This window comes from Cynocephalus volans, chromosome 11, assembly GCF_027409185.1.
Source record: "Cynocephalus volans isolate mCynVol1 chromosome 11, mCynVol1.pri, whole genome shotgun sequence".
Taxonomy (NCBI): domain Eukaryota; kingdom Metazoa; phylum Chordata; class Mammalia; order Dermoptera; family Cynocephalidae; genus Cynocephalus; species Cynocephalus volans.
This window is the reverse complement of record NC_084470.1, coordinates 50,579,532-50,590,981: the sequence shown is the minus strand read 5'-3', so window position 1 is coordinate 50,590,981 and position 11,450 is coordinate 50,579,532. Positions and strand designations below refer to the sequence as shown.

Genomic DNA, 11,450 nt, shown 5'->3' with positions numbered 1-11,450 from the left:
GATCATATCACAGTGTCATCAGCAACCCTGTGTGCTAGAAGACAAACAGCAAGCCTTCAAAGTCTTAGAATTTGAGACCCAGCTCAGCTACCAGTGCAGAGTGATGGTAAGATAAGCATATCTTTTGCAGCACTTATGATGTATTCTAACAAAATAAGGGAATAAACAAAGAAAGACAAGAGCCAAGAAATAGTGAATTCATCTCAGGAGAGTAATGAAGGCAAAGCCCAGGATGGAGGTTTACTTTTAATAACCTCATTGTACACCTCTCCTGAGGTTCTACTGTCTTTACCTTGTGCATTTATTCCTTTCACAACCAATTTTGTTTAAACAACTGTTTACTGTTTACCTCTCACATCATCAAAATTCTGAACACTATAACTTTTCCCCTTTTCTCCTCTCATATGGCTTGAAGTGTTAGAAAAATATTTATGCTTAATTCCGCATTGAGTTTTCACGTTAAGCCTCTTTCTTTTTCATATTATCAAAAATATTTAGATTTAACTGTTTATAACTGGCTTCATTGTTCATCGTTGCTCCTCTCATAAGATGCTGCTTTACTACAAAAGCTCTCTTCATTTAATTTGTTTTATTTTAATTTCTTTGTCATTCAGCTGAATACTTTCAGCCATCTATGTTTTTCAGACAGAGTTCATGGGCCATATATTTTCCATGTCCTCGTGTGTCCAAAGCTGTCTTTTTGTGACTTGCACACATTGATAATATATGCAATTGGTGTGATTTCTAGGGTTATACATTTTCCCTCTCTGACCTCTAAAACAGTACTCAGTTGACTTCTATTACTGAATTGAAAGAGAGTGTGCATCTCTGGCTGTTTAGTAGAATCTCTGCAAATGCACACATCTGAAACTAAATGTGACTCCCAACATCAAATTCCACAAGCTGTGCATTCAGTCTGATCACTACTCTCATTATAACTAGAAACTTCCTAACACTGAATACTAAACACTAAAGCCTAAACCCTAGCCACACCCCAACTTCAATCCTAGTCCAAAGAAAACACTAAAACTCAACCTAATCCTCAATCCTTTGCCCTAAACTCAGTTTTAACCTAAACCTTAATCCTGATGCTACAGTTTTAAAAGTATGAGCGTTTGGTCTGTGCGTAAAGTGGCTCATCAGGGCAGTGGGCAAAGAGGGAGTCTCTCCCCTTTGCTCACTCTGCCCAGCCCCACGGCCTCCTGGCCGATCCCCTACTTCCTTGAAGTCTTTACTCAGAGATGTCACCTTCCACAAAGAGTTGAGGCCAACTGTACAGTTAGAGAGAACAGTCCCTGTAGGAGACCACCTTCACTTCTGACACCAACTGCCAAGTTCAGGAGGCTTCCCAAAACCACCCTCAGGTTTGCTAATTTGCTAGGAGGACTCAGAACTCACTGAACGCTGTTATACTCATGGTTATGGTTTATTATGGGGAAAGGAGACAGATTAAAGTCAGCCAAATGGAAGAAATAAAAATCAGCCAAGGCAGAGTCCAGAAGGAGTCCAAACATAAACCTTCCAGTTGTGCTCTTCCTGGGGAGTCACAGGTGACACGTATCACCAGCAGGCAGAGAATCCATCTTACCTATGTGTTTATTGTCTCTCTCTCTCCCATAGGAATGTGAGCTCCATGAGGGTAGGGAGTTTTGTCAGCTTTATTCACTGCTATGTCACCTGCTCCTAGAACTGCACCATCTGATAACATAGCCACGAGCCACCTGTGGGTACTGAGGGCTTGAATGGTGGTTAGCCCAAATTGAGGTATACTGTAAGTATAAAATACACACTGAATTTTCAAGATGTAGTATTAAATTTTTTAAAAATATCTCATTGATAATTTATTGTATTGGTTATATGTCGAAATGCTATTTGGGACATATTGGGTTATATAAAATATAGTATTAAAATTCATTTCACTTGTCTCTTCTTGATAAATGTATTTAATATAGCTACTAGAAAATTTAAAATTTCATATGTGGCTCAAATTTGAGGCTTGATATACATGAGGAGTCTTCAAAAAGTTCATGGAAAGATTCACATTATCCTTTTTATTTTATTTCATCTTTTCATGTATTTTGGTGATATTTTATTAGGAGCAGATTTATCCCTGCAGGGGTGTCATGGGGAGCAGTGGGGAAGGAGAGCACAGGCCTCTGACTGTGCTGCCCACGCACCTTCCCCAGCACCATCTCCCTCATCCTGGGCGCCTGGCTGGACCAGGACCTGAGGATTTCTGTCCATCTTCAGCTCCCCTTCCTCCAGATGCAGGTTACCACACCCACCTGAACGTGCCCAGTGTGGACCTGCAGTGCAGTGTCCAGCTCTGCCTTGCCTCACTGCAGCCCTGGGGCCCACGAAGGCAGAGCTAGAGGGTGAGGAGAACTAGGAGTGGCTGCATATGAACATGTGACCAACTGGGCCACACAGACGAGCCTCCAGAGGCAGGCAGACTGGATCCCATCAGCTCAGGTGTCTTGGCTGGAAGGGTCTGAGAAAATCTGGTCACAACACCATCACCCCGCTCATGGTCCCCAGCAGGCTTGCTTCAGGTCAGACGGACCAACACACTGCCACCCGGGCACCCTTTCAGTGGATCCAAAGTCCCTGTCCTTGCTGAGCCTCATCTGAGAACAGGGACCCAGGAAAAGTCCATGGGTGGCCAGGACCCATCAGACCCTCACAAGAGAAACCATTCCTGGGGACATCCAAGCCACGAAGCAATGTGGATAAGCCCCAGAGCAGGGAGACTGCCTTCTGGCTCAGGTCTTCAGGGTGCCAGGTCCTCCTGCAGGTGCTAAAGAGACACAGTAGCAGCAATGGCCTCCTCCAGCTGCTGCAGCAGCTTCTCTGGTGGCAAGAACACACTGGTGTCCACTTTTTGAATGTCAGGGTGCTCGACCACAGATGCCAGCACCTCTACAATATGGCCAACTTTGAAAGCAGACTGCTGGGGGCCCAGCCTGGTGGCTATGCCACCTGCCTCCAGCCCCTCCCCTAGGACAAGGATCCTCCTTTCAGAGATGACCTTCAGGAAGTGGTAAAATTCTTCAGAACTGATCACTGCACATGACCTCATGATGACCTCCTGTTGCATGACGTGGAACTCCTGCTGCAGGAAATGCTACATGTTGACCAGGTTGTAGCCCCTGATCCAGTTGTGGTTGATGGAGATGGTATTGTCCTGGAAGTGGCAGAACCCACACTGGCCCAGGAGCCCACAGTGGGCACTGTCCCCACTTCCTGCCTGATCTGCAAGCACTGACCAGGGCCTCCTGTGCCAGGCCCAGTGTCCTGGGTGGGCAACATGGGACCGCCACAGGGCTCCAGCCCTCTCTTGCCTCCCAATGGTGCCAGCTCAGCAGGGAACAGAGTGCTGGGCTGGGGTCCTCATAGTCCACAGCTCACTCAGAGCATGTAGGCCCAGGGAAGGGATGTGGCAGGGAGTGACACAGAGGGCTGGGGCCTCAGCAATGCTTCAGGAAGCCCCCTGTCAGGCCCTCTCTCCCAGAGGGAAGATCAGAAGGGATGACACTGCCCTTTTTCTGCAGGAAGGCAGGAGACAGGAGCTGCAGGAAAGCAAGGGTGTTACACTTCCCTCTGTGTAACCGAGAAGGAAAAAAGAGAAAGAAAGAATTCACTCAAGGTAACATCAGTGTGGCCTGGAGAGACTGCCACCCATCAGGGGAGCAGCAGTCCCGATTCAAAACCAGCCTTTCTTTTTATTGACAAGACAAGGAAGTTTCACAAGAAAAATCAGTTGATTCAATCATCAAAAAAGGACATAAAAACAGGCAGTGTTACAGAAGGGAATTATAGCTAAGTATAGCATTAAACAACTAAAACTAGTAATAGCAGTAAAATTAACAATGTGACATTCCAGAATGCATTTCTTAAAAAGCTAAGTCGATCCACCAACAAACAGCTTGCCCTTAGTAAACATTTTCTTTTCCACATACTTCCTACAGCAATTTCTTTAGCATATTTAAACAGCATTCAAGCAGTTTCCTTAACATATCTAAAGAAGAATCAGTAGGTTAAATAGTCAATAGTCATTAAAGCTGGAATCAAACCAGCAACCTAAAACAGTCAAAGTACACAATCCCATCCCTAAACAGTGATTAGAATTGATTACATGGCTTTTGCCAAACTAATCCATGGACCATTGTCCCCTACTGGAGAGCCTTTTGGCTCATTCATGCATCACCTAAAAATCCTATTCTAAGATCAAAGGAGAATCAAGATTTCTAACCTAGTACATAAGGGCCTGTGTGGCCTCAGGCGAGTGGCAAGTGGGACGAGTCCACCTCACCAGGTTGCTGACCTGGTAGTGCCACCTGCTGGGCATGAACACCATCTCACCAACCTCCTGCATGGCCCAGGGATGTGGCCTCCAGGGCATGACCTCCACGGGCGGGCTGCCTGCCTGCAGGTGCACTGGGTGCAGGTGGTGTGAAGTAGCACAGGAGAGGTCACATCATAGGGCAGGCCACCGTGGCCATCCCACAGGGCCTCATTCTGCTCAAGAGGGAGGAAGAACCACCTTGTCCTCCTGCAGATGCTGATGAACCATGTGAAGGAATAGAAGATGTTGATGGGGAAGAGCATCCTGTGGCAGCAAGAGCTCCTGGTTCCTGCCTGGCAGGGGCAGGTGTGGACTTCACTGCTTCAGAGTGGACTGACTGAGCTCAGCATCCCAAAGGCCTCTGAGTGAAGGGGGGCCTTTATTCATGTGGGACAAGTGGCCCCAGCTCTAACACCTCTACCAAGCAGCCCCTCTTTTCCTGACAACCTTGGCCTGAGAGCCCAGTACGGCCACATCTCTCACCCAACCCCTTAACCAGATGCCTGTGGGACCCACAAAGACAAAGCAGTAGTTGTCCAAGTCCAGGGCATCCCAGAACTTGTGCAGCCAGGTGGACAAGTGCAATGTGAACACATCCTCTGCCGAGCAGTCCCTGTGGAGTGGCACAATGCTACGACAGGAGCAGCAGGACTCCACCTTCCTGGACTCCACCCTCACTGGTACTTCAGGTGAGATAGAGAGAGCTTTGGAATGGCATGAACAGGGCCACCTTAGACACCCAGCCCTACTGAAGCTGCCAGATGACTCCGGCCCCTTGAGGGACCCAAGCTGAGCTCCACCTAAATTGCTGACCACAGAATCACAAGCAAAGAGGCTGACTTGGGGTGGCTTGTGACAGCATAGATTATGCAGATGGACAGTGGCCCTCTCTCAGACCCATCCTGGGAATTTGGCTTCTGGCTGAGCTGGGGGCTCTAATGCATCATCCGCATCACCGTGGTTCCTGAATCGTGGGTCTCCTTCACTTTTTCACTGACACCAGCAAACTTCAGCACTGCCTAGTAGATTGCAGGCTGCAGGCCCGGGCACAAGGGCCACCCTTTTACCCTCTTACTGCCCTCGGGTCCATCCCCACAACCCCACTAAAGAGCACCCAAACACAGGAGCCTATTAAACCAGCCCCAGGGAAGGCCTCATCTACCAATGCAACCCTGGAAAAAGCTTCTGGATTTACTCGCACATAACTCCTGGTCAGAGATGAGGGCAGGGGAGAATCCCAGGAGCACCAAACCACTTTGTAGTTCCCCAAAACACCATGTACCTCCTCCTGTCATGCCTTTGTGCACCTGGCAAACTTCTATTCATCCATCAAAACCCTGCTCCGATATTACCTGTCCTGTGGCCTCTCCTGACTACCTGGTGCCAGGAATCATCTACCCTTATTTTTTAGGGTTGCCAGATAAAACACAGGACACACAATCAAGGTTGAATTTCAAATAAACAAGGAAAAATTGTCTCGTATAAGTATGTTCCTTGCAGTATTTGGGATACACTTACATCAAAAAACCACTTGTTGCTTATCTAAAACCCAAATCCACAGTGTGTGTCAGTGTTTGAGTCTATGTGTGCATCTCTGCTAGTGGAACAGGACATCCCTGAGGGCCAGGACCAGTGTCTGGTTGTTCCTGACCCATCATCTACCTGTGCCAAACAAGCAGCAGTGTGGCAGAGATGAGTGGCGGTGCTGGTGCTAGGTGCTTCTCATGCACTCTGGATTGCTCATGGGAATCACAGGGACCTGAATTCTACCTCATTCTACCTTTTTGAGCTTTAGCGTCTACACACATGAGAAAAGAATTTGTTCTCTTGATCACTTGCCAATACATGAGCACCTACACCGCCCCAGCTGGTGGCGTCTGACTGCCATGTTTCTGCTGGTGAAAAGCACACCCCTGGCGGGGGAACAGACATACCACCCAAGAACTGCCTTGGAGAGGGGGAATGCCAAGCGAGAGAGGGGTGGGTGAGCTTCCCAGGGTGGGCACTGTCTGAGCTGGGTCTCGGGGGCAGGTGAAGCTCCCAGGATGAATACATGGTAGGTGGGGGCAGACTGGAAAGGGTTCAGGATGCCAGGATAAAGAGCTGGAAATTTTAAACATGAGGCAGGACATGGCTGGACTAGGAAGATCTGGACCGCCTTTAGAGAGCCTAGCAAGGGGGGAGCAGGTGGTCAGGAAAGCCCAGCAGCAGCCAAGGCAGAAGGGGACAGGCTTGACTTGGAGAAGTGGGGTGGAGAGGAGGGGTCTGTCCCAGGGGCATCTGAGGTAAGGGAGAGGCAGTGCTGCAGGTTAGAAGGGAGGGTGAAGAGGAGCCATCAGGGACGATTCTGGGCACACACGGTAAAGAGGTGCGTGACCACAGCCCGTCTGTGTTCCTCACAGGCAACCAGCACCCTGCAGGTATCCCGAGGTGTTGCCCTTCCCAGAGGAAGATGCTTAAAACCACGATGAAGGCAGGTTTCTTTCACTCTGATTAAAATTCCTGACCAGGAAAACGAAGATCTTCCTGCGGCAGCCGCGGCCGCCTCCGTCAGAAAGGCCTCCAGGTTCCTTCAGTTCTAGGGAAGGTGGTGCCAAGCCCGTGCCCCACGCCCCTTTATCTGCAGAGGAGCTGGTATTTGAGGTGGAGGCAGCCCCCTGGAGAGGAGCAGCGCCCTGGCTGTACTCTCTGCAGTAGCTGATGGTGTCTCTGACGGACATGTGTTCTCGGGGTTTCCAGTCGTATTCCCGAAACTCGCCAGTTTGCAACGCGTACAACCAAGTGTCCTCCTTCCGGAGCAGGCAGCTAAGTCAGGCTCCCCAGGGGCGCCACCTGGCGGAGGCGCTGGAGAAGGCGCAGGGCACGCGGGCAGCAGACAGCCCTGGAAGAAGGTGGCGAAGAAGAAGGTGTCGGTCTCCTCAGTGAAGGCCATTGCGGCCTGGCCTCGCAACCGCCACCCTGTACACGACCCCCAAGGCCTCGGAAGCGGCCTCGGTGAAGGCGCGCGTCTAGAGGTCCACGGCCCGGGCCTGGCGCAGGGCAGGATGCGCAGGCTCTGCAGAGAGCTCGAGGCCGGTGGGAGGGTCGCCTGGCGGGCTCCTCCCGGCCCGAGTGAAAACCCGTTTTTATTTTTTCTTGCAAGCATAGCTAGCTTTTGTTTTGTCTTTTAATTCCATTTTTCCACAAACTTTTTAAAGTCCTTCGCATATACATATATATGTGTGTATATACACATATGTATATTGATCTAGCAGAGATGTCAGTAAACTTTTTCTGTAAAGGATCAAATAGTAAATATCAAAAAAAAAAAAAAAGATAGTAAATATCTTAGGCTCTGTAGGCCATAAGGCCTCTACTCAGTTATGCCATTGTAGCACGAAAGCAGCCATAGAAATACTAATAAGTGTGGCTGTGTTCCCCTAACACTTTACAAATACAGGCAGCGGCACAATTTGGCCTATGGGCCGCAGGTTATGAATCCCTCAGCTAGAGCATTGTTTGGTCCATAGTAAAGATTCAATAAAGATTTGTGGAGCGAATGAATAGAAAGAAGTCTGCAGCATGCAGGGCGAGATATGATAACGTTGGAGGAAATCAGTGGCCAGAGAATATAGGGCCCATTACCCATGAATTTTATTTTCAGCCACTGGAGGAATTTAAGTGGAATGGAGATAAAATCTGACATAACTGTTGTAAAAGATCACTGTAATAGATGCTGTAGTTTGGCACCCAGAACTGCCCCCTCAACCCTTTCAGAACTTATTCTGGATGTTAGTGGCTGAATGCTCTCAGGTGAGTCCTTCTCCAAGGGTTGCCCATGCCTAAAGAAAGCTGCTTCATCCAATGTCACACCCCTTTCTTGGAGCCAACCAGTGTAGCTATGGGCATAAAGGCCTGGCCTTCTTTCCCCCTGTGCACACAACTCAAAAGAGCTACGCCAACTCCAGAGCTCCCTACAGGATTGACAGCTGAGACCCTGGTGCTGCTGCATTTCATTTCAACTGTCTGCCCCACTCCTATGCTCACAGAAATCCATCTGCTTCCATCCCTCTCCCACAAGTGTTGATCTCATGAGCACTCCCCAAAAAACTTCCTGCATACAAATCTGCATCTCAGAATCAGAGTCCCAGGGAACGTGACCTGTAATAGTTAATACCAGGAGTGGTCTGAGAAAACAGACTCCTAAAATGGGGTTTTGGAATTGATTACCTGTCAGCCAGCTGGCAATGAGAACCCCATTGCTGGTTGTAGGTGAAGCATGGAGAGCCCCTGGCAAGCTGCAGCAGTGCAATTGTGAACACTGTCACTGGAGGTGAACTGGGATGGTACATAGAGGGAGTAGATACCTGGGTGGGTGCAATGTACCAGGCCTTTGGGAAGTATGGAGAATAGTGATTATAAAAACAAGGGGGTTGGATGGTTATTTCTGGAAACCATTGAAGCACTGAGGAAAGACAGTGCCAAGGGTGAAAGCCAGAGGGCCTCCTTAGCAGCATATAAAGAGACTCATATTCTGACTTCTGATCAAGATGGTGGAATAGATGGACCCCAGCATCACTCTCTCCCACAAATCAACCAATTTACAACTATCAAAAAGCAACAACAGCCAAGCTGGGGTTGCTAGAGCTCAGGGGAAGAGGAGGAGAGACCTACAGAGTGCATGAAGGCAGGAGAAGCCACGATGAGAGAAAAAAAAAAAAACTGCTCTGACCATTTCGAGCCCCGGCCACTTCCTGGCTAGAGCTGCTGAGCACATGCAGCAAGAGCTGGCAAAAGCTGCATCTGTGCCCTTCCTATGAAGTTACTTGGAGGTGGCAGGGAGAAGGTCTTGTGGCCCCCAGGTCAGCAAGACCACTAATAGGGTTCCTGTGGACTCACATAGGAATGAGGAGCACAACAATTGAAAAAAAGGAGTCACTCAGAGGCTGGGCAGTAATCACAAGCAATCGGCACATGGCCTGTCCCATGGGAAGTGTTTGCAGCACTGGCAGTGGGAGAGATGGGCCCACAAGAAGAACACTGGGGCACAGCAAGGACAGCTGATCTGCATCCCAATCAGTGTGGGACCACTCAGGGGAGACTGGTCAGGAATACAGAACTGCAGGGGGTGCAGTTTAATGAAAAGACTCAGGCCCAGACCAGAGTTTCTACACAATCCAGGTGTACCAGATTTCAGTAAACCCAAAGTACCTGTAAAGTCAACCATTAAAACCCAAGCTGTACAAAAAGCCTTCCCTAGGGAATCAGCAGCAAAGCAGCAATTTAGCTAAACCACAGAGCTCAAGTACTGGTCCCCACAGGAAGTTCCCCCATTTTAGAAGTAAGCAAAGGACAAAAAATTAGTTCCAGTGCAGAGTGTAAGTGGTAAGAGCAGCAAATAATCCAACACAGAACTGAAAGGAAAAACAAAGTACCCACAACCAGAGACAAAGTTTGATGTTAACTAGTAAATGTCTCATTTCACCAAAGAATACCTATAACACCTAGAAGGACCAGAAGTCCCCTGGGCTACCAAGCCAGAAAGGGGGGAGGGCTGAGGGCCTCAGCAATGCCCCCGCAACACTTGCAACTGGTCCCAAGGGTGGGGGATGAGGGCCTTGACCACATCCCCCGGCACATGCAACCACCCCAGCAACAACCACCAAGCCACTGCAGGAAGTGCCCCGGGCTCTCCCAAGCTGGGGTGGTGGGGGGTGAGGGCTTTTGCCACACCCCCCTGACATCTGCACCCAGCCCAGCAATGACCAAGCCACTGTTGGAAGCCCCCTGGTCTCCCCTGTGGGAATGAGGGGGGTGCCACAGGCCACAATACCACCCCCTCCTCCTTCGTCGTTCCATCACATTTCCTTCCCCTTTGTCCTCTCCCCCTCCCTCCCAACTGCTCTGCAACAACATCCTAGAATGTAAAAAAATAACATTAATAAAATTGCATTTTTTTTTAAAAGACAGACTCATATTCTGGATCCAGTGGGCAGAAAAGACTGGGGGTCCAGAGCAGACAGGGAGACCAGCAAGAAGGCCATTGCAACAGCCCAGGCAAGGGATGGAACTGGCTTGGCCAGGATGCTAGCAGCAGAACTGGGGAAAAGTGGTCAGATGCTGGCTACATTTTGAAGATAAAGCCAACATAATTTGTTATGGTGTTTGTATTAGTTCCTATTGCTGCTGTAACAAACTACCACTCATTTATTAGTTTAAAACAATGCAAATTTATTCTCTTAAAATTCTGGAGGTCAGAAGTCTGAAAAGAGTCTTATAGGGCTAAAGTCAAGGTGTCAGCAGGGCTGGTTCCTCAGGATTTCTAAGTGGAGAATCCATTTCCTGACCTTTTCCAGCTTCTAGAGGCCACCCCCATTCCTTGGCTCATGGCCCACTTCATCTTCAAAGCGCGTCACTCCAACCTCTGCTGTACCCTCACATCTCCTTTTTCTGACTCTGATACTCCTGCCTCCCTTGTGGTTACAATGGTCTCCTCTGGATAATCCATCCCTGTCTCAAAATCCTTAATTTTGTCACATCTCCAAAGTCCCTTTTCACATGTAAGGTATCATATTTACAGGTTCCCGGGATTAGGATGTAGGCAATTTGCGGGGGGGGGGGGGACCATTATTCAGCCTATTACAGGATTGGATGTGGGGGTACAAGAAAGAGGAGTCAAGAATCACCCTAATGCTTTGGAGCCTGAGCAACTAGAAGGATAGGTGGACACGAACCAACATGGGGAAGACACAGCGCTCAGAGATTCAGCCCTTTCTTCTTTGGAAGCCAAGTTCGGCCACTTCTTCCCTGTGTTAAAAGATAATTTTCAGAAAATAGTAAAATCATGACTCTCATACAGATGTAAAAAATAAACACATTGAATAATTTATTTTACTTATGTTTAAGGAAAACTCAAAACAGCACAAATTTATATGAAGTGAAGGAATGTTGAGATGAATTGCAGATGAGGACAAAACTGAATTTTCCACAGTGGGAAGGAAGTCAGTTAAAACTGTTACCAGACAGGGCTGGCTGGTTGGCTCAGTTGGCTAGAGCACGGGCTGATAACACCAAGGTCCAGGGTTCAATCCCTCCACCAGCCAGCTACCAAAAAAAAAAAGGAAAA

At 48.6% G+C, this 11,450-nt stretch overlaps 1 pseudogene; it reads right to left on the bottom strand.

The window, feature by feature from the left end:
* Positions 1-2,797: 2,797 nt before the first annotated feature.
* On the bottom strand, positions 2,798-7,277 carry LOC134390072 (2-oxoglutarate and iron-dependent oxygenase JMJD4-like; annotated as a pseudogene).
* Positions 7,278-11,450: the final 4,173 nt, after the last annotated feature.